At 59.2% G+C, this 24,177-nt stretch overlaps 2 long non-coding RNA genes across 3 annotated transcripts; one reads left to right on the top strand and one right to left on the bottom strand.

Moving 5' to 3' along the window:
- Positions 1-1,660: 1,660 nt before the first annotated feature.
- LOC308641475 lies at positions 1,661-12,065 on the bottom strand. 2 transcript variants are annotated; one of them, XR_014020464.1, is made up of 3 exons: positions 10,170-12,065; positions 4,447-10,120; positions 1,661-4,294 (listed from the first exon to the last, which is right to left on the bottom strand). It is a non-coding gene; the product is annotated as an uncharacterized lncRNA (long non-coding RNA). The 2 variants fall into 2 exon arrangements; XR_014020465.1 differs by having other exon boundaries at positions 4,447-10,162; positions 10,198-12,065.
- Positions 12,066-16,026: 3,961 nt separating this feature from the next.
- Positions 16,027-18,125, top strand: LOC308641474. Its single transcript, XR_014020463.1, has 3 exons — positions 16,027-16,383; positions 16,780-17,311; positions 17,402-18,125. It is a non-coding gene; the product is annotated as an uncharacterized lncRNA (long non-coding RNA).
- The last annotated feature ends 6,052 nt before the right edge of the window (positions 18,126-24,177 follow it).

Below are 24,177 nucleotides of genomic sequence, written 5' to 3'. Positions count from 1 at the left end.
AATTGCTGAGGCTGGCCTCAAACTAGTGATCCTCCTGCCTCAGCCTCCTGAGTTGCTCAGATTTCACGTGTGGCCACTGCACCTGGCCAGGCAATATAATCTCATGGGCCCATGTCCTTCAGGTGGTCCATCATTGACTGAAACACCGTTATGTGGCACATGGCTGTCCCACTGTGCCCGGCCACCAGGGTATCCTGAACATGGACTTTAGTGTCTGCAATTTTTAATCTGTCTTAAATGAATGTCCCATGTGTTTTGGTCAGTGTCTCTGCAGATGAAAAGCTTCTAACAGGCTCTCTCAAAAGACCACATCTGCACGGCTGGCCTGGCTGCCAGGTCCTGGGCTCGGCAGGAAGGCAGGACCCCTGGAGGTCACCCCCTCTTCACCTGGGCTCTTTGGCAATTGGTTTTCAAATACCCTGAGTTCCTGGTCCGGGCCGTGCTGGCCCCGCCGTGCTGGCCCACTGAGGGGAGTTGGGCCGGGGTTGGTCCTGTCTTGCACAGATGTAAAGTTTCCTTTTTAGAAAACAAACAGTTTTCCATTACCCATGTCCCCCATCCTCTTACTTTAAGAGTCGTTGGTTGTAAAAGAATCCTGGTGAACACCGGAGCGCAGGAGACCTGCCGCCGGCCCACACTGCCCTCGGCTCTTGGAAAGCCCTAGGCCCGTAATGCCCAGCTGTGGGCAGGTCTGTGATCTGGTGGTGCCCACCCTTGCCCCCAGGACACCCCCCAGGCCTCCTCGAGGTGCTGCTGGCCGGTGATCATTTCCTGTGCGAGAAGATGAACCCCTGAAGGTCCCGTAGGAAGGAGGGCCCTCTGTCGCCCTGGGCTGGGCTGTGCTGGCCGCAGGCCCTGGCACAACCCGAGGAGCCACATGGCAGGTGGAGGCACGTGTCTCCTGGGGGAGGCGGACTGTTCAAGGGACCAGCGAAAACGGGGCAAAGCACGGGCCGTCACGCTCCAGGCCTCCGGGAGAGCCCAGGCCTGGCCTGATGGAGCGCCCTGGCCGCGTGGACACGAGAGCGGGGTCCTTCACTGTGAGCTCCGTGAGCTGGGTCCTCCCTCAGGGCAGGCTGTCTCAAGGTGCCCTGGAAATCCCGTGGCTGCCCTGGGCGTCCCGCGCCTCCCTGGCAGGGCTCTGGACCCGCCCTCCTGATCCCCAGGCCCCAAGGTACACCAGTCCCCAAATATGTGCCCAGAGGTGACCACTGCGAGCGGCAGTGTCCAGGGACTGCAAACTGCAGAGCCCTGTGCCCGCTGCTCTCGGCGCTCTCACCCTGGCCCCGGGCTCCCCCTGAGGTGGTGAGGTGGAGCAGGTGGGGGGCTGCGCCCCATGGACGAGCCTGGCCGGATGGAGGGAGGCGCACAGGCCTCCTGCAGCTTCCTGGCGGCAGGCCCCTCCTCTCCTGCAGGTTTCTGCAAGAGTGAGTGAGTGTGTCTGCGGCTGGCAGACTTCCCCGCAAACCTGCCCACAGGAGCCCACATGCTGTCCCCCGGGACAGCCTGCGTGGAGGACGTGGGCGAGGATGTTTGCACCGGGCCCTTCCCACCCGCAGCCTGTGACCACCAGCCCTGTCCTCTGCACTACCCCCTGGCCCCAGCGGGGGTGGGGAAGTCCTTACTATTTTTTTTCTTTTTTCAGGGCTGGGGCTGGAACCCAGGGTCTGGCTGTGTTAGGCAAGGGCAGCGGGTGGGCCGCATCCCAGCCTGTTTCTAGAGAAAGATAAGAAAGCAGGTGACCCCTCCGGCCAGTCTAAGGGAGCCAGCGCCCCTCTACGGGGCAGATTCCTGAGGGCGTCCTCTCCGGTTCCACTGCCCGGCTGCCGCCTGTTTGCTGAGCAGTGAGCTGCTGGGGTCACCCAGGGCCACTCAGCTCCCAGCTCTGGAGTGTGACGGCCGGCCGGGCTGACATCCCTGCCCAAGACACCGTACCCCGTGATGCCTGGGGCAGCCTGGCCTGCGGAAAGGTGCAGTGACCCCCGGGGACTTTGAGGGGCTGTACATATCCAGAGAGCCTTGGAGGGCCCCCAGGATACCCAGGCTGAGAAGCATTGGCAAAGCCGGTTGTTGGGGGGCAGCTCTTTGACACCCCTTGGCCATTCTCACCTTCTGTCAGGGAAGTCCTCGCAAAGCTGGGTGCCAGGTTCTTTCTGAGTGTCATTCACCACTGTGTGACCCTGGGGAATTGGCTTCTGCTCTCTGACGCGGGGGGGGGGGGGCACTGCACCTAGCTGGGCTGCAAGTGCCCTTACAGCCTGGGCATCTTGGCTGGTGCCACCCCAACCTCAGCGCCCAGCTCCCCACCCATCGGCCATGACCATCACACTGGATTTGGGTGATGAGAGGGAGGCCAGCAACCAAGACGGCTCTCGGGAGCTTCAGCTGGGGCCCCTCTGAGAAGCTGTCTGAGGGGGACAGGGAGCCTGGGAGGGGGACAGGGAGCCTGGGAGGGGGACGGGAAGGCAGGTGGCCAGTGATGAGCAGCGGCTGAGGCTGCATTGAGAAAGCGGTTCCAGGGCGCCCCGCTCCGTCTGCCCTGAGCCACCTCCGGCTGCTGCTCATACGGATTCTGCTGCGGTGGACCTGGGGGGGCTCCCGGCGATACAGGTGCTGGGCCGGGGCCGGGTGGGGACACTGGGCAGCAGTGTTGTCATGGGTTCTCTCCCGCCCCTGTGCGCACTGGGCTCTGGTCAGAGGGAGGTGGCTGGTCACTGGTGTCCGGAAGAAATGATGGTTCCGGAAAAGCTAGAGAGCCCGCGGGTCCTTGCCAAGAAAGCCAAAGCAACCCAAGGGTAAAATCATGTTTTTAACACGAGAAGGAGACCTCTGCCTTCCAGGCGGGACGCCTGCTCCCACCCATGCAGCCCAGGGGCCTGAGGAACGTGGCCTCAGCCGCCTTCCTCCCCAAAGGCCGTGGATCCGCTCTTAAAAAGTTCCCTACAAAATGAGTTTTCTCCATCCGCCTATTTCCAGGCTGTTTTAAGACCGTTGTAGTCACATCCCTCTGAGAAACACCCACCTCTGGGCCCTGGAGCTCAGCTGGCAGCAAACACCAGGGACGGAGAAGACCCCTGGGGGTGCTCAGCAGCCCCCGGGTCACCGGGCTGCTGAGCTCCTAAGAGCTAGGGCTTCCAAGATTGGGGATTCCGACTTGAACCCCCAAATGGGCAGAGGTCCATGGCCAGTCGCCGGTGCAGAGCCCTGACCATTGGGTGAAGTGGTGGGACAGAGGTGGCCCAGGGCAAACCAGACCCTTAGCTGGAAAAGGAGCTGAGAGAGGTCCCACCCTGGCAGACCAACCCTCTTGTCCTTTATCAGTTGCCACCAGTCATACTCAAGTGCTCTAGGAGCCACCCTCTGTGACACTTTGAGTATGTGTCCCAAAGAGATCTCTGAGGCTCTGATACCGAGTTCCATGGCCAAAGACTCGTGAGAAATGGAGAGTCGAGACAGCAGCCTCCTTGCTGGGCAGGCTCTGCCTTGATAGGCCCTCGGCCTGAGATTGCCAGCAGGGGGTGAGTCCCCATCTGCCTGAGCTGACAGTGGCTTTCCAGAGCCTAGCCTGGGGTCTGTATGCCAGGGAACACACTCTGGGAACCCAGTCAATGGAAGGCCTTCACAACTAAAAAGTCTGTTTCTGTATTAGTCACCTCCTGCTGTGTAACAAATCACCCCAAACTTAGCAGCTTAAAACAATAAGCATTTATTATCTCAGTTTCTGTGGGTTTCAGACGTGGTCCAACGGGCTAGTCCTACTGTGGTCTTTCCTGAGGTTGCAGTGAAGCTGTCATCTGCTGCTGGAGTCGTCTGAAGGCTTCTTCGTGACTCACTCACATGGCTGGTATGAAGGTCTTATCCCTTGCAACTTGAATTTCTCCATGTGGCTGCTCAAGTTTTCTCCCAAGAAGTTTCCTCCCCAGAGTGAGTGACATAAGACAGCAAGACTGAAGCCCCAAGGCCTTTTATGACCCAGCCCTGGATGGCAATATGCATATGGTAATTCCCTTGAATCCTATTGGTCACACAGTCCAGCCCTGATCATTGTGGGAGGAGACTACACTGGCTGTGAATGTCAGGAGATGGGAACCCTTCGGAGACCATCTTGGAAGCTGGCGACCATGGTAACCATCGCTTCGTCCCCACAGTTGCTTGCTGCCATTCAGTGGACACAAGTGACCTGAGCGGAGCTGTTAACCTGTGTTGGGAAGAGAAGAGGAAGAGGCCAGGAATCCCCGGGCCTCACCCAGCTCGGGTAACAAGAGCAGAGGTAGCTCAGCCCTGCTGTCGGGGCCTCAGTCTTTTTTTTTTTTTTTTTAATTTAATATTTATTTTTTAGTTATCGGCGGACACAACATCTTTGTATGTGGTGCTGAGGATCGAACCCGGGGCCGCACGCATGCCAGGAGAGCGCGCTACCACTTGAGCCACATCCCCAGCCCCGGCCTCAGTCTTGACCAGGTCAGGGCATCGTGCCCTGCGCACCCCGAGCTCTCGAGCAGCCTGCTCCACCAGTATCTCTAGGTCAGCTCACTCGTTTCCACGAAATGCATGAGGTGTGTAATTTTTGGGTCATGACAGCTCCATCCACGAGGGCAGCTCTCTTCTGGAAGTTCTGAGACTCGGTTGGTGACGGTGAGCTGAGCGGGGGCGATGAGCGCAGAGTGAACTCAGGATGGACAGATGCCAGCGATGAACAAATAATAAATAGACAGATGAAATACTCATCTCATCTCCAGGAGGGGGTTAAGTACATTAGCAAGGCGAGGAGTCAGCGAGCCAGGGGACCCTGGGGTGGCCGGAGCCTCACTACTGTGAAAACGGCCACATCTCTAGCTTGGGACAGAGAGGGCTCCCTGGCCGGGAGGCTGAGTGGTACTGAGCAAGCGCCTGGCACCCAAACATGTGTGTCCCAGGCTGACCCTTGGTCATTGGCTGTGCTGCCCAGGCAGGTGACTCCACAGCCCTGTGCCCTGCTGCAGAGTGAGGCAATGTGAAATGAGGATTCTGAGGGATCACCCCCATAGGGGCTCCAGCTGCTGGACCCCAAGTGTGAGGGACCCTTATACAAGGAGTCTTATTGCCGGAAGGGTACAATGACAGAGTAGATCCCCACTCTCAGGACAGACTGGGCCTCCTGCAGTGGTGACCCCAGAGCCTGGAAGGAACGCAGCCCCTCCTCGGCTGGGGGCATGTAGAGGCAGGGAGCCTGCCCAGCCCCTTCCTGTCCTGTTGGGGCACGATTTTCAAGACAGGAGCATCCTGGGTGTGTTTTGGCCTCGGGAGTCTCAACACGCTCCATAGGACTTAGGGCAACTCTGAGTTTGCTGTCCCAACAAAGGGACCAGGCATGGAGACAACACTCAGAGGACAGGGTGCAGGAGCCAAGGCCTGATCCTGCAGCCAGGCGGGCGGGGCCTGGGCATCAGCAGGGAGGCCCTGAGGCTCCACCCCTCAGAGCTGTGTGACTGTGGGCAGATTCCCCAGCCTCCCTGGGCCTGAGTTTCCTCACACATCAGCTTCCAAGTTGGGCTTGAGAACTGCTCCTCAGTCTGTTCTGGGGACTCGGGCTGGCCGTCAGACAGTCCTGTTTCATCTCCTTGGTATGTTGGTTTCCATTAATAAAGAGGCAGAGGAGGAGGAAGAGGAATCATTCCTACAGCAAAAACAGTACAATCCAGACATTTCCCATAACTTGTCTTTATCCCCCTTCTTCAAGCTCTAAGGGAAAGAGTGGAGGGGGCTAGGGATGTGTGGGCTCGGTCCCCAGCACTGGAGAGAGACTGGCGGGAGATTTGCAATTTCCAATGGTTCTTGGTTCCCTGGACTTGAATCTCTCTTCCTCTTGGCCTCTGCCCCTTGAGGAGACCGGAGGCCTCTTGAGCGGTGGGAAGGAGGGGGCTTCAAGTCCTGCTCTGTGGCATGGAGGCCCCGGCAGGCGGCCCTCTCTAGATGATGTGCTGTGGACATCTTGGCTACAGCTACCAGCTGCCACACCCAGGTCACCTGTGGTGGGCAGCCTGGCCACCACACCTGCCTCCACAGTGGGATCCTGGGCCAGGTGCCCCTGGGCCTCAGGGTCCTCATCCGTAAAGTGAGGACACTGTGGGCCTAGATGACCTCAGCTCTTCCCAACGTCGTCGTCGACACTGACTAAATGGCTCCTCCGCGGGGCTCCAGCTGTAGGCAGGGGTGGTGTCTGGGTGGGGGCCTTGCTGACCCTCCTCTGCTGCCTCACGCTAGCCTGGCAGGGCCGGGCTCAGAGAGGCCTCAGGCTGCAGGAGAGCCCAGTGCCAGGCCCAGCTGCCAGGCTGCCATTTGAAACGTGTCCTGTTGGTGGCACTTTGGCGTGGCTCCCGTGTTCCGGTCTTGGATCCTATTTGATCTGTACGTGAAAGTGAGTTCTGTCTCTCTTCCTATTTAGTTCTCTTTTGCTTGAGGAACTCTGGGGGCTAAAGTTGTCCTTGTTCTTCCCACAGGAACCTTTCTGCGGCTCTCACTGCCCTCAGAGTAGGTCCCCAGCTGGGAGTGGCCCCCAGGCCTTTCTGGGGCCCAGCACAGCCTGGTCCCCCCTGGGGCCTCCCTCTCCCCAGACAAAACAAGCCGACCTTTCTCTTCCTCAGGAGGGTCCCTGAGTGTCACTTCCTCCTGGAAGCCCCCCTCCCACTTAGTCTAGCCCCTCATCTCGGTTCAGGCCCGCCCTCCTGGTCACTTCCTGGTGGGGATCCTCTGGTAGTGCCCATTCCCACCCTGGAGACAGAATGCCTCAGGCACAGGGCGGGGTGGGGGAGCCTGGAAGTGTCTCCAGTGAGTCCAAGACTCAGACCACGGAACACCCTGTTGATTCTGGGACGGGGTTGCCACCAGGTCACCTGACCAGATCACTGGAGCCCGGAAGGACCGGTGGCTGCCACCAGCTGCTTCCTCGGGCCTGCTGCTCGGGCAGTGAAGGGGTTAAGTGTTCCTGCGGCAGCTCCCTCTTCTGGGCCGCAGCAGCCGGGCTGGCGAGGAATGTTTGCAATGCAGCGCTGGAGGGGGGAGGGAGGGGGCCGGTGGGGGTGGGACCGGCAGGCCCCGGGCCAGGCTCCCCCATTGAGCAATAGGCCACCGGTTCCTGTAACGCCAACCCTCCCTCTTCCCGCCCTGCCGGCTTCCTCCTCCCCGGTCACAGTGGGAGGTGGAGGGACAGAGGCCCTAGAGCCTGGGGGTCAGAGGTGAAGAAGAGGGACTCTCAGAGAGTCAGGGAAGGGGTTCAGGAAGCTAGTTAGCCACCCGGCCCAGAGACGGCTGGGCCTTGCCCAAGGTCACACAGTAAGATGCCCGCGAGCTGGGCCCAAGCTGTAGGTTTGGCTTTTTTGTTCCCATAGCACCGGACTGCAACTCAGACACACCGTGGAGGTCACATTGCCACCAGCTGGGGAGCTCAGAACCACAGGAGTCCTTCTCCCAACCCAAGGCAGAGCCTGGGCCTGGCCTCTTCTCCCAAACCCCAGGATCCAAGAGCACAGTGGTTCCCACTGGGTGGGGAGAGCCCCCCTCACCCCCAGCACCGCCACTGCCCAGCCAGCCCTGGGACACTGGTCACCCCCGTCCCTTGCCTTCCGGAGTGTGAAGTTCAGGCACCAGGGCCAAGCTTGAGCTGGTCCAAAGCCCCTGGGTTCTCTCCCTCCTCCCTCCCTCCGTCCTTCCGCAGGACCTTCCTGGGTACCATGCCTGTGGGCCCTGTGGGGAGCTGTTTCTCTCCCCACGCGCTCCCTTGGCAGCGCCGGGCACTGTGGAGGAGGGCTCCCCTGCCAAGGGCGTTCACAGTCCGAGGCTCTAAGCCACCTGGTCCCACAGGTGCTCCGTCGGTGGGGACCTGCTCGGGGTCTCCCATGCTGGCCTGGCCTGGGCCTCAGCACCCGGGAGGGCCTGCTGCTGGGAGGCCACAGGTGGCTGAGCCAGAGGGAGCTTCTGGGACCCCAGGGCAGTAGGCACTCATGGGCCGGGTGGGCCATCCCTGGGTCCTCAGAGTCACACTACCTGTGGGACAGAGTTGGGACTGGGAGAATCAGGTCAGTGGGAAAACCGTGCTCACAATACCCGGCTCCACCTACCTTCCACTCTGCCCCCATTTATTGAGCACTTACTGCATACCAGCAAAGAACTAAGTGCTTTCAAGACAGATCTACCTTAATCCCACAGCCACCCCTCAGGAATGGGGACCCAGATGCTGCGGCTGGGAAGGGCCCCCAAGGACAGATGGACAGACAGAGGGCGATGCCTCCCCCTCCCAGGACCTGCGGGCTGTGTGGCATCCCACCTCCTCCCGAGCATGTTTCCTTTAAGAAACCAGAAGATTGATTTCCTGGCAGGCTGTGCTGAGGAGCCCGTCCAAATGGTTTGCATGTCTGCATTTTTTACTGCTCCGTTTAATATGTATGCAAATGCCGGCCGGCTGCGCCCGCCGCTGCAGTCACACGCGGCGCCCCATTAAAGCGGCCGTCCTGGGCTCGCGCCTCATTCGAGGCGACGGGCTCGGCGGCCCTGATAGATGGGGTGCGGGGACGGAGACAAATGACGGGCTTTGCAATTTCTTTCTCTCTTTTTCTTGGGGGGGAGCAGGGGGGTTGGAGCCTGGGAGCCCACAGAGGAGATTTAAATATATGCAAATTTGTTTGTGGGTTTGGGGGGGCGGGTGTAGAGACCTGAGCAGGTCTCTACAGACCGGAGCAGACGGACGGGTTTCCTGGTGGCAGTGGCTGGGGGAGCCAGAGAGGCGCGGAGAGCAGGCTCGGCCCTGGGAAGGAAGGGCTGGCTGCTCTCAGACCCCTCTCCCCACCCACCCGCTGGGGAGGTGGCCAGCGTCACACCCATTGTGCAGATGGCGAAGCTGAGCTGGGGACTGAAGCCCCTTGGGAAGGGTCACAGATGAGCCCCTGTGAAGCTGGGACTCCCTGGAGGCCCACCTGTGACCCTCACAGTCCTGGGCCACCTCTCCTGCACCTCTCCTGCGCTGGGGAGTTTGTTGGAACCTCAAGGCCCTGGGGCCAGCTTTAAAGGAGTCTGTCCTGTTTCTCAGGGTGTCCTCAGGGCAGAGGGCGCAGAGAGAAGGCTGCAGCCTGGGGAGAAGCCGGGGCCCACACCGCCCGAGACCAGAGTCATCTGCAGGTGTGCGATGTGTGTCCCCAGACTGTGTGCCCGTGAACCTCTGCTGAGCATGCGCCAGGGTGTGCACAGGATCGTGGGAGCGCGCTGTGGGTCCCTGTGTCGGGGAGCACGGGGCTATGTGTACCTGCCTGTCAGTGTGGACACACGGGTCAGTGCACACGTGCCTGTCAAGGTGACAGCAGCCCAGAGCCTGTGTCCTGGGGCTGGAGACAGCGGGAGCCCCAAGCCCCAAGGACTGCCCGGGTTGGGGCTCGGGCCTCCCTCCTCCCTTCTCCCCTGCCCAAGGGCCTCTGCCCCTCAGTGGCGGAGTGGGGTGACACCCAGCAAACAGCAGGAGTGGGGAGGGAAGGACCCCGGAGGCTCAGGCATTGGGAGTCAGGGTGCAGCCCCACCTGAGGGGAGGAGCTCTGGATGGGCGCCGGGGCCCACCTCCCCACCCCAGAAGCTCTCTGTGAGGGTGACCCCTCCCCTGGATGGGGGAAGTGGCCCTCCTCAGGGTGGGAGGAGGGTGTCCACAGGGTGCAGTGTCATCCTGTCCCTGTGGGAGGACAGAGCCTGGGCTGGTGAACAGCCGCGGTGGGGCTCTCACCCTCATGTCCTGCACACAGTTGCCCTGGGCTGGCTGTGGAAGCCCCGAGGCACCAGATGACACCCCCTCCTGCCCCCCAGGGTCCCGCCTCCTCCACTCTGTGTCCCAGCCCTGGGTGGGGACTCCAGGTCACTGGTGGACAGGCCCAGCCGAGGTCCTGGGGAAGCTGGACGGCCAGGCTGCTCCCTGGGCACACGTCCCGCTGGCTTGCCTGGACGTGAGGAGTGTCCCCAGGGCAGGCAGCACCTGCCCGCTGCCTCCTCCCGTAGTCACCGGTCCAGGGACCGCAGGACTCCCAAGTCACTGGTGGCATTTGAGACATCTTACGCCTTCACTTATTTTTAAGGAAGTGCAGATCAAAGCAGCTGATGTGCTGGGTGCCTGGTGCTGGGTGCTGGGTGCCTGGTGCTGGGTGCTGGGTGCCTGGTGCTGGGTGCTGGGTGCCTGGTGCTGGGTGCTGGGTCGGGGGCGTAGCTCGCCTCCCAGGGGGAGGCTGTGGGCCCCATCCTCAGCACCAGAGAGGCCAGAAACAGAGCCAAAAGCCCGGCAGGGAGCTCCACCTCAACCTGTTAGGACGCCAGGGGACAAAGGGGGTGACAGGCTGCCCCACACACTGGGCTGGGAGCGTAAAATGGCGGGACCTTAAAACATCAAGAATGGGATCGCCATGTGATGCGGCGCTTGTCCCTTGTGGAAGCCTTGGAGAGAGATGGCGCACTTGGCCGGGCAGCTGCGTCATTCCCGATGGCCAGGAGGCGAGGCGGCTGGTGACCCTGAACACAGGGACACACAGAATCAGTGCGCGCCACAGAGTGTGTTCATTCACCAAAGGAGGGGACTGACACCCGCTCTAGCACGCATGGGGACATTGTGCTAAGTGAAAGGAGCCCGTCACAAATGACCAATGTGGCAGGGTCCTCCTCTGCCAGGGACTAGAGTGGCAAAGTCAGAGAGAAGGCAGAGAGGTGGCCGCCAGGAGCCGGAGGGAGATGGCAGGGCTAGTGCTTAGGGGACAGAGCGTCAGCTTTGCAGGGCGAATAGTTCCACGGACAGGCGGCGAGGTGGAGGCACCGCGACGAGAATGTACTTACTGCTGCTGTTACACACGCGACGGTAGGTTACCATGAGCCGGGCACCATGAGCCAGGCACCGTCACCACCGTGATCCCAGGGACTCAGGAGGCTGGGGCAGGAGGATCGCAAGTTTGAGGCCAGCCTTGGCAGCTCAGTGAGACCCTGCTGCAAGATAAATTCTAAAAGATTCACAATGTAGTTCAGAGGTAGAGTGGGACCAAAAAAAGGAAAGAAAAAGTCAAGACGATAGGTTTTATGTTAGGTGCATTTTTCTATAATTAAAAAAAAAGAATCCTTCGGTTCTCTCAAGTCCTGACAGCAGGCCTTCTTTAAAGTGGCATTTGTGGGGGATGGAATGCTAGGTGGCAGGTGACATTAGAGCAATTAGGGGTGACAGATGCTGGTATTCCTGGGCGAGGGACCTTGCCATTCTGAGCCTCAGTTTCCCCAGGTGACATGAGGACAATGAGGTGTCCTCCTCCTGGGGCCAGCAGGACAGGTCTGTGCTTCCTGCTCGGTGCTCCCCCAGCAGCTGGTCCAGGCAGCACGCGCAACCTAGAGCCCTGAGTCCTGGCCACCCGGAGCCCCGAGTCCTGGCCACCTAGAGCCCTGAGTCCTGGCCACCTAGAACCCTGAGTCCTGGTGACCTACAGCCCTGAGTCCTGGCCACCTAGAGCCCCGAGTCCTGGCCACCCAGGGCCCCGAGTCCTGGCCACCTAGAGCCATAAGGAAGCCGAACAATAGTGAAACTGTGAGAAGGTAGAAATCCACCAGGTGTGGTGGCGCACGTCTGTAACCCTGGTGGCTCAGGAGGCTGAGGCGGGAGGATCGAGAGTTCAAAACCAGCCTCAGCAACTTAGCGAGGCTGTATCTCAAAATAAAAAATAAAAAGGGGCTGGGATGTGGCTCAGCAGGTAAGCGCCCCTGCTTCAATCCCTGGAACCAAAAAAAAAAAAAAAAATAGTGTAACAAGAGGGCTGCGCCTCACCCCGGGTGGCTCTGGAGGACCCTGCCCTTGCCCGCCCCAGAAGCTGACCGGCTCTAAGCGCGCCCTCTGCCATGGGCGGGATGGACACCTGCCTTTCTTGCTAAGGGTGGGGCGCGAACCCGCCCTTCGCAGTCGCCAGCCTGGCAGGGAGCAGGGTTTGGGACCAGCCACCAGCTCCACGGACTCCGCTCCCCTCCTCCTTGGGCTCCAGGGGTGGCTCAGCTCATGGGGCCAGGCGGCCTCTTTGTCCCTCTTTGTCCCTCCACCTCCTGGGAGCCCCAAGAGTCTGTGTCTCCACCCACGGAACCTCAGGAGCCCCTGGGGGTGGCCCCAGAGCTTGGGGCTGGGCAGGGTGGGGGAGACACAGGTGGCAGGAACTCACAGGGACCCTGCTTCAACCCCTGGGGGACAACATCCATCAGGGAGTGACAGACATGGCCACGCCCCGCTGAGAGGCGAGTGCAGCAGCAGAACCACCACCACAGCACCCTGGCCACCCCCAGTGACTCTAGGTCATGGTCACAAGCTTATGTGAGCCTTTGTTGCCTCCCCTGGAACCCCTGGGGATGGCTTGGCACTGAACAAGAGCAGGAAAGAGGTGAGAACCGTGACGTGGGTGCCACGTGGCTTCTTCAGGAGAGCAGGGTCTTGCTGGAGCTGCGTTTTGGAGTCAGATGGATTGGAAAGTGGGCTGGTTTTGTCTCTTGCTGGCTGTGTGGCCTTGGGCAAGTTGCTCACCCTCTCTGAGCTCCACTCCTCAGGCACTCTGGGTACAGCCTCACCCACTTGGAGGGCTTGTTTGAAGGACAGAAGTATCCTCCTGAGCATCTGTTCTGTTTGTCGGCTGCCCTTGGAGTGGCAGCTGGGGGAGCAAGTTACGTAAGGAGGGAGAGTTCTGGAAGCTCCTAGTCATCCACTGTGGGGGGGTTCACACTCTTTTTTCACACTTTTTCCTGCTTCTACCTGTTGTTGTTGTTGTTTTTAATCTTTCTTAAAATAAACCCACCAGGTGGTCAACACTGCCTGCCCCTAGGATCAGCTTGAAACTCACTGCTTCAGGCCACAGGGTCCCTGGCCCTGGAAGAGCTGTGGGCAGAGCCAGAGGGCGGCCTTCCCAGGACAGCCCCCTCCCTCCTCCCCACAGGTAAGAACAGGCAGGAGCAGGCCAGCCCAAGGTGGCTCAGCTGGGACAGCCAGGGCCCCTCCTTCCTCAAGGCACCACCGGGTCCTCTCAGGTCCCCTGTGGGAAGTTGAGGAAGCAGGTGAGGACCCTCCATGTCCTCACAGTGGACCTGGCCAGAGCACACCCCTGCACCGTCCAGCCACCTGACCTGCAGCAGGCCGCACTGCGAGCCTCAGTTTCCCCATCTGTGTTTGGGCAGCAGTCAGGCCTGGATGGGGGCAGGGGTGGGGAGGGGGGGAGGAGCCAGCGGGGTCCCAGGCCCCGCCCCTGGCACTAGTGGGTGACAGATGGCAGTGGCTGCTGTGGAGAGCAGCAAGAAGGGTCTTCAGGGAGTGGGGGCTGAAGGGACCCTGGGAATGTCTTCCCAGAGGGGAAAGGACAGAGGGGCTAAAGTGGAGGGCAGGGCAGGTCTGACCCAGGCCTGCCACCCAGGCTCCTCACCCCAAAGCCTGGGACCCTGGGAGAGTCCCCCACCACCTGCAGGTCCCAGGGAACCCCACAGCTCTGTCTGCTGTGGTGCACACGCGGGTCTCTGTGGGCAGGGGACACTGTCCCAGCATCCCGTGACCCTCCTTGGGGACAGAAGCGCTGCAGAATTGGGGGTTGGGGCGGGAGGGGGCTGGGTGCCTGGGGCTGAGGAGGGGGCGTCTCAGCTCCTGCCCGGCGGGTGCCCATAGCTGGGGGTCCTGGGAGGAGCCTCCCAACCGCCCAGACCCCGGACAGCACCCTGGGGAGCAGGGCTCGGCCACGGGGACCTGAGGCTGCGAGCCGAGGGCCGGCCTCGGGCTGGGGAGGCAGGTGCGGCCCCGCGGTTGGGCCCCAGGTCCTGGTCCTGGAGGAAGGTCCCGCGGTCCCGGTTGGGGGTGCCAGACAGCCGCGGCCACGCGCCTGGTTTTGAGTCGCAGCCGCGCGACTGATGTGGTCACTCTTACTGACGGCGGAGGAGGGACCCAGAGTATGGCAGCCGGTCACCTCGGGGTGGCGGCCCCTCCTCTCCTGCCAACCTGAGGAAGAGAGGGGGCCCCGGAGGCGGAGGCGGGGGTGGGGGTGGGGGTGGGGGGAGGGGCGGGGAGGGCGGGGAGAGGGAGAGGGGAGAGGGGAGGTGGAGAGGGGAGAGGGGAGGTGGAGAGGGGAGAGGGAGGGGGTGGAGAGGGGAGGGGAGGGGGGAGAGGTGAAGGGAGAGGGGAGGGGGAGAGGAGAGGGGTCGGGGGAGGGGTCGGAGGGGTCGGTGCGAGCCAGGACAGGAGGGCCAGGTCGAGAGGGGCTTGGGGACGGGGACAGACCCGGCTCCCCAGCAGACAGGAACAGAAGCTGCACAGATGAATAATTTACTAGGGAAGTGCAAAAAATATTTAGAAACTCTCCATTTATAAATATTTATTTTCACAAGGTCCCCTCCCCAGCACCGTCCCTGGCTGGGGGTGGCCCTCCTGGGCGCGCTGCCCCCTCCCCTCCCCCCCCCGTGGCCCCTCCTCCCTCCCTTCCCCCCAGCCTGCTCTCTCCACTCCCCCCCCTTTCTCTGTCCTTGGCCTGTCTCTGTCCTCGCCTCCCCCTCTCTCTGCCCAGTTGTCACTGCTGGGGGAGCAGGTGTGTTGTCCCTCTGTCCCCTCCTCCACCCCATCTCCCCCACAGCCTGCCCTCTAGTCCTCCCATCCAAGGACCTATGTCCACCCCAGACCAGGAAGATGCGGCCAGGCTCCGAGGGGAGGGTCGTCTTCCTGGCCATGGGCCCTGAGCCCTGGGGAGTGGGCGCTGGGTGAGGTTTCAAGGTTCAGAGGATAAGGACAGTGGTGGGGACAGAGGGGTCTCCTGGGGTCTGGCTGGAGGCACTGGCAGGCAGTGGGCTGACGTGAATCGGCTGTGGCCCAGCAGCTGACCTGGGCCTCCTGGTGGCCTCTCAGGGTGGCCTCTAACAAGGACATCCCCACGCCTCTGAGCCTAGGGTCTGCATCTCTGTGGGGCGAGGGCAGACCCGTCTCCCCCAGGCCTGTGGGGCCAGGTCCTCTGGCTCACCACTCAGAAGGAAAGGGCCGAGGGGGCACCCGGAGGGATGGGCCATCAACAAGCTCAGCACGACTCACCTCCTTGCCAGGCCTCTCCTGAGCGGGGCCTGGACCTGCAGAGGCCTCCCCACCCCCCTGAGTGGCCCACACACTCAGTGGTCCTGGGTTCCGAAGCCCAGACTTGATCCCTGTCCCCAGCTCTCAGGCCCGTGTGTCAGGCCCAGAAACGGCTGGAAGTGGTGTGGCGTCCCATGCCAGGGTCTAGAGAGTGAGGGCTCAGCAGGCCAGTCCTGGGGACTCAGGGACTCCATGTCAGGCAAGACCCCAGGGGGGAGCAGAGACTGGGGATCCAGTCCTGGGACGATCTGTGTGATCTCAGGCAAAGTCCTCCACCTCTCTGAACCTCACCAAGAATTAAGGGGCTCAGTTTTTCTAATTTCCAGTGGCCCTCTCCCAGCAGAGGACAGTCCCCTCCCTCTTTGCAGCCTGTGATGCACTCTCTCCCGCCCACCCAGCTTCTGGTCCTGGGCCAGCTGCCACCCCTGCCCCAGGAGGCCATGCCACCATGACCTGCTGTCTCTGGGTGGAGGTGGCAGGGGAGGGGAGGCCCTGGCAGCCCGAGTGCCAGGAGCCACACGAACGTGGGGGAGGGCGGGCGGGACGGCCTCTGAGGGGGCCAGTAGGCCCCACGGCCTCTTGTGTGTCCTTGGGCGCGTGAGCCAGGCCTCAGCTTCGGGTAGTGCCCCAGCAGCCAGGGCAGGGCACGGCCTCCAGGGGGTCCTTGGACCCTAGGCAGCCCCTCTGCTGTCCACAGGGGTCTCCGCAGAGCCAGTGAATTCCTGGCTTCCCCTGCCATCCGGGCACCTCTGCGTCTGGCCACCTGCTTCCTCTCCTCTCAGCTGCAGCTGCTCCTCCTCTGCAGGGAGTGGCATGACCACTTCTCCAGGCCCAGGCCCCTCAGCTCCCGCACGTCTCCCTGGAACGCCACCCCAGCCTTTTCATGGCTCCAGGATTCTCCGAGGCCCTGCACCCTGCGAGGGGGCTGTGGGTTTGATAAAAGTCCCCCTTGTCACCCTTTCCAGGTCAGTGCCATCCCTTGGCTCCCGCTCACTCACCCCGGCAGCTCACCCCCTCCACCTCCTCTGCTGCAGCCAGACCAGCTGCCTTCCAGGCCTCTGAGCCTTTGCACATGCTGGTCTCCATACCTCAGACTCATTGTGTGGTCTTCAGGACTCAGCTGGGCTTCCCTCCTCCAGGGAACTGACCTCTCCTGAGCGCTCCTGGCAGCAACCATCCAGCAGAGACCTTGTCCCCACTCTCCCCCTACTTGTCTATCACCCTATTAGACCATCCAGTTCCTTGCTCACCTTCAGCTGGGCCCTAGGCCTGGCTGGGAGGTAGGTGGCCCCTGCTGCATGGCAGGACGCTCTGTCCCCCAGACTGACCTTGCACCTCCCTTCCCTGGGACGCCCTGGCCTTGCCCCACCCCTTCCTCTCCACCCAGGGTGCCCACTGTGGGGCCCTGGGACCTGGAGCCCGGTTCTCACCTCTGCATGATGGGAGAGCAGCAGGCGCGGCCTCAGGCCTTGAGAGGACTCGGGAGGAACGTCCAGGCTTTGGCCGTTGCAGGGGCTCAGTCAACCTTAAAGGCTGTCCTCCTTCCTTCCTGGGACCCAGCCCTCTGCCTCCAGCAGCCCATGGCCCCCGTCTTCACCCAGTGGGCTGGGGGCTGCCCACTGCCCACCTCCAGCTCCTGTTCAAAGCTCTCACCACCCATCTTTCTGGATTCTCAGTGAGGACATCCTGACTAGTGGCCACAGTCCTTCGAGGAGGTAGGGGCTTCCTGGTAGCTGGTGCCCTGGCTCCACCACCCACCCCTTGGGGACCTGGGGGATCCCGGGCAGAACTACCAGTTCCCGTAGTTGCCACGTGGCACTGATACAGTCCCCATGGTGACTGTTCCCCTGCTGGGGGTTGGTGGGACCCCAGGGGATGGATGGGGACAGAGGGCTCAGCTTGGCATCAGACACCCGTGAGGGACCTGCCTGTCAGCCCAGCCTGTGGCCTCCTCGCAGACCTGGAGTGAGGCCGGAGGCCAGCTGACCCTCCTCTGAATCCCCAGCTTTGCAGGCTGACCATGACCTTGATCGTGGCCCTGATCATGGCCCCGATCGTGGTGTAGGAAAAAGAAAAGCTTAAAAAGCAACAGTTTTCTCCAATTACAAAAGTAATACAGGTTTGTTGTGGATCGTTTTGAAATTAAGATAGACCAGAGGGAAGAATTTGAAGGACCGGTATTCATTGCCACCTCTTCCTGTTGGAGAGGTGGGCTCCCAGCCCACAGCGGGGGGGTGGGGGGGTTGGGGGGGCCGTCTTGGAGCACTGGATGGGGTCACGGACGTGCTTGGTTTGCAGCCTGGTCCATCCGCTTGCCAGCAGAACCCCAGCCTCTCCTCCAGCCCTGAAGCCCTGTACCCACTACTCAGGGACCCCGTCAGCAGCTGTCCTGTGGGTCAGCGGAATCCGGCCCCAGGGCTAAGGGCTGCAGCTTCTGCCTGGGGCCGGCATCTCCGGGGCTCCTGGGCAGTGGGCAGCTGGAGGACTGGTCTCCAGCGCCTTCAGAGACAGCGCGGGCCCCACTGTGTGGACACACTCCTTCAAGCCAGTCCCCAGTTCTGGACACCGCGGCGCTTCCCAGGTTGTGGTGTCACCAAGGCCACAGCGTGTGGGTCCCTTGGTGGCTCCTGTCCCCGCACGGTGGGAGCATTTCCTCCTGGGTGAGCTGTGCTCCTGCATTTCCCCCTCTCCTCAGAATCTTCTGGTGGGGTGGGGACGTCCTCGTCCCTCTCCTGCAGAGGAACTTGGAAGCCAGGGGGCGGGGCTGTCCGTCTCCCCAGATTCTGCCATGCCCGCCCGGCCAGGCCCTTCCCAGCCTAGCTCTGGGTGACTTTGTCCCCGGCTGCCTTCCTGCCCTGGCCCTAATAGAGGGACCTGCCTGTCCCAGCGACAGGCAAAGCATCAGGGCACCACAGGTAGCCAGGCTGCCTCACGCCCGTCACCCCCTGCCCCAGGGGGACCCAGAGGGGACCCGGGCAGGCTTCAGGGAGGAGGGTAGGAAACGGTCGAGGTGCCAGGGGCCTCTGGGGCAGGGAACCTTCAGCCCGGTGGCAGGAAGCACACCACGTGAGCGCGAGTCCTTCTGGGGAAGCCCTTGGCGGGAGCAGAGACGCAGTGATAGCAGCAGGTTCTATTAAAAGCCCTTCTCATTACTGCGCCGTTAATTATTCATGGGCCTTGGCAAATAAGGATGGGGAAAGCCCAGCTGGGCCTGCTCCAAGCCGCCACCGCAGAGGGCTGTGGGTTCGCGTCCAGGAGACCCGCAGCAGGGCCCGTGGAGAAGGGACCGCGCTGCCACCCTGGGACCGCGCCACAGCTGCCAGAGGAAGACAGAGAGGGCAGCAGCGAAGACTGGACGAGAGCTGGGCCTCGTCCCCTCCCAAGCTGCGCCCCTGCCAGGAAGACCTGGCTGCCCTGCCCAAGACAAGTCCCCAGGGGCTCAGTGGGCACTCGCAGACCCACCCGTGCTCCCTGGGACCATCCAGGCCCTGGACGTCCCCCCTTGAGAGCCCAGAGGGAAGCCTTCTCCACAATGCAGCGGAGTCCATGGTTGGGGCTGAGAGACCCCAGAGCCCACTCCTCCCTTCTGGCCCCGCCCCGCACCATCGTCACCAAACTCCTACCCACCCTTCAAAGCCCCACTCCAGGGGCCTCCTCCGGGCAGCCCTGCCCCGCTGAGCCAGCCTCCAGGACCCAGGCACAGCCTCTGTCTGGCCAGGTGGTCAGCTGGCAGGAGCCTCTCAGGGCACTCACCAAACAACGCCACAAACTAAAGGAACCAAGCTGGAGGCAGGAAGCCCAGTGGAGGGCCTCTCCCCAGGGGAAGTCAGCCCCGCAGCGCAGAGAAGCAGGTGGGCCCTGGGCTGCCCCCAGGCTGTCCCGTGTGGAGGTGCTGGGACAGGTGACTGGGTGACTAGGTCTGGCTTAAACTCACCCCGGTGACAAGAATAACAACTAAAAACCTGGAAGGAGACCCCCCCAGCCAGTGCTGAATGACCACGAAATCAGAGAAGGGTCGACCCTCAGTGGGGACAAAGGCCTGCTGACCTTGTGCCTCTGGAACCTGGAGGAGCTCTGGAGGAGCCCCTGATAGTGACAGGAATGGAGGACAGCGCACAGTGAGGGACAGAGGCAGGGAGGAGCCGGACGCCTCCCCGTGCGTCCTTTGCCCAGAGCCTGGAGTCTGTGCCAGCCTGAACCCAGAGTGGACGCCTGCCTCACAGATTGACAAAGGAACGGGGATGACGTCCCCCGGCCATCCAGGGAAGGTGGGCAGGGAGCCGGCTCTGTGGTGCAAGGCATTCTGGGAAGCAAACACAGCGGGGGGGGGGGGGGGGGGGCAGGAAGCCTGTGGAGGGCTCCTTGGGCTCCAAGGCCCAGAGCCAGATGGCTGGGCCGGAGTGGCTGCCGCCTGTGCTCAGCACGGGGGAGGGGGGCAGGAGACCCCGGGGACCTGGGGTGGACGCAGGGAGCCACCTGACTCTGCTGCCCAGCCACACGCAGAGGGCAGGGCTCACCACAGACACACAGCAAGACACGGGACCAGAGGAGGCCTGCACACAGCCTGTTTGCAGTGGTGCAGGCGGATGGGTGTGTCTTTTGAAGGAAGTTCCCAAGGAAAAGCGTCACAGGGGACTGTCACAGGGGACCATGGAAAACACCGTCCAGAAGGAACCGCATCCAGGAGCGCGGTTTCCCCAGGGAGCCAGGAGAAGGCCACGTCGGGGACCCATGGCCTTGGGGGAACAGGAGCCGGAGCCCACCAGAGCAGCCCAGGTACCAGGAGGTAAAGAAGGACGCAGAGGCTGTCCCAGGCTGTTCCCCTGAAAGGGATGCCCACCTCCTAATTCCCAGCACCTGTCATGTGAGCTAATTTGGGAAGAGGGTCTTTGCAGATGTGATTGGGGTGAGGATCTCCACACAAGGTCCTCCTGGGCTAACCGGGTGGCCCTGCACGCACTGACCAGAGCCGTTACAGGGAAAAGGAGACCCAAACAGGAGAAGAGAAACCTAGAGGTCACGGAAGATGGAGGCCCAGGCAGGAGTTCCACAGCTACAGCCCAGGAAGGCCGAAGATGGCTGACAGCCACCAGAAGCCAGGAGAGAGGCACAGAGGGAATCGCCCCAGCCCGCGTTGGCCCGCTTTCCCTCACTGTGACAGCACACCTGAGACTATTACCTGGATGAAGAGAAAAGACGTCCTTTGCTCACAGTCTTAGAGAGTCCAGTCGACGACTGGTTGGCCCTGTTGCTTTGGACCTGGCGAGACAGCATGTCATCGGGGTAGGGGGTGATGGAGCAAACCTGCTACCCCCATGTCCAGAGAGGAAAGCAAGGAGGAGGGAGGCCCAGAATCCCAGTCCCCTGGAAGGGCATGCCCCAGAGACCTCGAGATCTCCCACTAGACCCCACCTGAGAGGCTCCACCGCCTCCCCATATGGCCACCTGGGGACCAGGCTTTCAGCACATGGGCCTTGGAGCCCAATGAAGGCTACAACCCAGCCTGCTGACACCTGGACACTCGTTCCTGTCCTCCAGGACTGCGTGGATGCATTTCTGTTGCTGTGACCCCCACCCCACCCACAGTGGTCACTTGTCCCCACAGTCCTAAGAAACAACTCCGGCCGGGGATTGCAAAGGAAAGAGCAAACACAGAGTAGAATTAGAGAAAGCAGAAATTGTGGTGTGGGAAGCCGACAGGGGTGGGCAGGCCAGGCTCAAGACCCTTCCTAGACACCAAAAGAGGAAACCAGCTGAGAGGAGGCAGTGAGGGCCGAGGCTGGGGACTGGGAGGCCACGGAGGCGCACCTAGGCTCATGGGGGGATTAGAGGGCGATGGATGGAAACACCACAGCCCCAGGACAAACCGCCTGAATGAGCAGTTGGAAGGTCCACTGAATTCTGGGAAGAGAGAGACGTCCACTGAGCCCCGTAAATTATGCAAATAATGAAAAACGGAGCTTGTGCCTCTAGGAAAGAGGGTTACTTATGGAAGAACAAGCAGGCTACTTTGGATTGGGTCACACTGACTGCCGACAGCCAGGGAGGCTTGCGACGGGGATTTAGGCAATTCTGAGGCCTTTGCTATGGGAGGGGGGCTCCCGTCACTTGCGACTCTTAAAAGGATCGTCCTGTGGCTTTAAAGTTTGGCCATCCCACTGAGACCAGTTAGAAAACACCAAGTCTAAACAATAGTTAACAAATGTCATTTCCAGACTTAATACAATGTTGAAAAACATGCACTTTTTTTTTTTTTTGGTATTGGGGACGGAACCCAGGGCCTTGCACATGCTAGTCAAGAGCTCTACCACTGAGCCAGTCCCCCAGCCCTTTTTGGTTTTTTATTTTGACTTAGAGTCTCACTAAATTTCTGAGGCTGGCTTTGAACTCGTGATCCTCCTGCCTCAACCTCTGGGAGAGCTGGGATTTCAGGCATGTGCCACTGAGCCCAGCTTCAAAAAATATTCTTAATATAATATAAAAATAAGAATTTAGTCAGGCAAGGGGGCACATGCCTATAGTTCCAACTATTTGGGAGGCTGAGGCAGGAGGATCACTTGAGTCCAGGGGTTGGAGACCAGTCTAGGCAGCATAATGCAAGACCTCATCTCAAAACTAAAGAAAACACAGCAACAAAAACAATCACACCATCTGGATCTAAAGTTTGAGATCATGTAGTCATAGATCTTAAAGTGGAGGGGACCTGACCTCACTTTAATGAGAGGCCCCAGGCATGTGTTTCCCTTCCATGGTGCCGATGAAGCAGCTTCAAATGCAAGATTCTCTGTGGGAACTGGGAACATCCAGTCACCAAAGTTGGAGAAGATCACAGAGAAAGACTGGTGGGTAAAACTAATACAGAAAACCAAAGGAAGAACCTAGAAGGAGAATCAGAAGACGATGAGACAGGTTTCTTATGGGATCCAGCCTGTCAGCGTTAACAATGAATGTGAATGCATTAGATTTCCCCAGTAAAATAGCAAAGACCCTCAGAGTGCATAAAACAATAGCTAAGAGGAAAATCCAAATGCACTTGAGACCAAGGGTCATGAAAAGGTTAAAAATAAAGACTTGGGTAAAATTATGAGGCAAATGCAAATCAACTGAAAGCAAAGGCAATATTTATGTCAGGTGAAGGAACACGAGCAAAAATCACAAGAGGGAACAGGTCATTTGTACCCACAAAGGGTAAAGTCACAGTGAAAATCTGATGGCCATGACCCTCTTTGACCTACACAGCAATGTGTCCAAACAAGAAGGACAATAACGTAGACACAGGAGGGAAAAAACAAGCCAACCGCAAACGGGGAGGAGGTGACTTCTGTATAAGACATTTAAATAGTCACCCCCCCCCCCCCCGCCATGATTGGTAGGATCAGAACACAAATAATGAGGTTGACTTAATGATTGAACTTTGCAGCCTACAACTAAAAGATCCTTATTTATTTCTTTGCCAGAGCCCATCAAACATTTATGAAAATTGATCATATATTAGGCCATAAAGAAAGAGTTCAATAGACTCCCCAAAGCAGATACGGCAGGAGCCCCCTCCTTTGACCGCAGTGCAATTAGGCTAGAAATGATTAACAAAAGTTTAAATTAAAAAGCCAACCATTTGAACATTAAAAACCACTTTCGTAAATAACTTTAAATAAAAGCTACATGACAAAGTATTTCATAGAAACTACACTGCAAATACTGCCTGTCTAAACCGTGGGAAAGCGGTTAAAATGTTCCAAGGAGGACATGCGCACATCCCTTGTAGGAATTTCACGCACAAGAAACAGTGAAAGTCAATAAGTTAGGATCCAACTCAAGAGAGGAGGAAGAAGACCAACAAGGGAGAGCTAAGAGAGGAAAGGAAAGAGCCACGAAAGATAAAAAGTGGAATCTGAGAAATTAGGAAAGAGAAATAGAGAATAACGCTATGACCTGTTTTTTTTAAAGTCTAGTAAATTAGAGTTCTAGCAGACCCAAGGAAAATAAGCAGAAAGCATTAAGGCACAGTAAAGGGAAATTTTAAAAATTAAATAATATTAGTAAAGCCTTGTGAAAAAACATTTGAAAATATGAATGAGTGGATATTTTTGGGGGAAATATGCATGAACAAAACTAACTCAGCAAGTAGGTAAAGGCCAAACCCTGTCCCTGCAGAGTAGATTTAAATGGTGGGTAAAGAGCTACTGCCTACAGAAGCCCTGGGTTTCAGTGGTTGTTCTTCAGTACCAAGTGTTGAACCCAGCAGCACTTACCCACTGAGCCATGTCCCCATTCCTCTGTATTTTAAATTTTGAGTCTGGGTCTCAATAAGTTGTTGATGGTCTTGCTAGGTTCCTAAGGCTGGCCTCAAACTTGTGATCTTCTGCCCTCGGCCTCCTGAGTAGCTAAGACTGCAGGTCTGCACCACCCTGGACAGACAGGTTCTTTCAAATAGTCTGTCTCAAGACATAGGCAAAAGGTAGCACTTTCTTTCTTTCTTTCTTTTTTTAGTTGTTGATGGACTTTTATTTAATTTATTTATATGTGGTGAGAATCGAACCCCAGCCCAAAAGGTAACACTTTCACAATCACATTAAGATTATAGCATATGGGCCGGGGCTGGGGCTCAGCAGTAACACACTCGCCTAGCATGTGCAAGGCCCTGGGTTCCATCCTCAGCACCACATAAAAATAAATAAATAAAATAAAGGTATTGCTTCCTTGGGGCTGGAGCTGTGGCTCAGTGGTAGAGCGCTCGCCTAGCATGTGTGACACACTGGGTTCAATTCTCAGCACCACATACAAATAAACAAAATAAAGGCCCATCAACAACTAAAAAACATTTTTTAAAAAAGGTATTGCATCTAATTATAACTAAAAATTTTTAAAAAAGAATATAGCATATGGGCTGGGGCTGGGGCTCAGCAATAGTGCACTTGCCTGGCATATATGAATGTGTGAGGCACTGGGTTTGATTCTCAGCACCACATATAAGTAAATAAAGGTCCATCAACAACTAAAAAATATATATCATAACCAGCTGGCCGCATGCCTATAATCCCAGTGACTCAGGAGGCTGAGGCAGGAGGATTATG

Source organism: Spermophilus citellus (assembly GCF_964194105.1).
Source record: "Spermophilus citellus genome assembly, chromosome: 2".
Lineage (NCBI taxonomy): Eukaryota > Metazoa > Chordata > Mammalia > Rodentia > Sciuridae > Spermophilus > Spermophilus citellus.
Note: the sequence above shows the minus strand (reverse complement) of the source record. Positions and strands in the feature narration are given on the sequence as shown.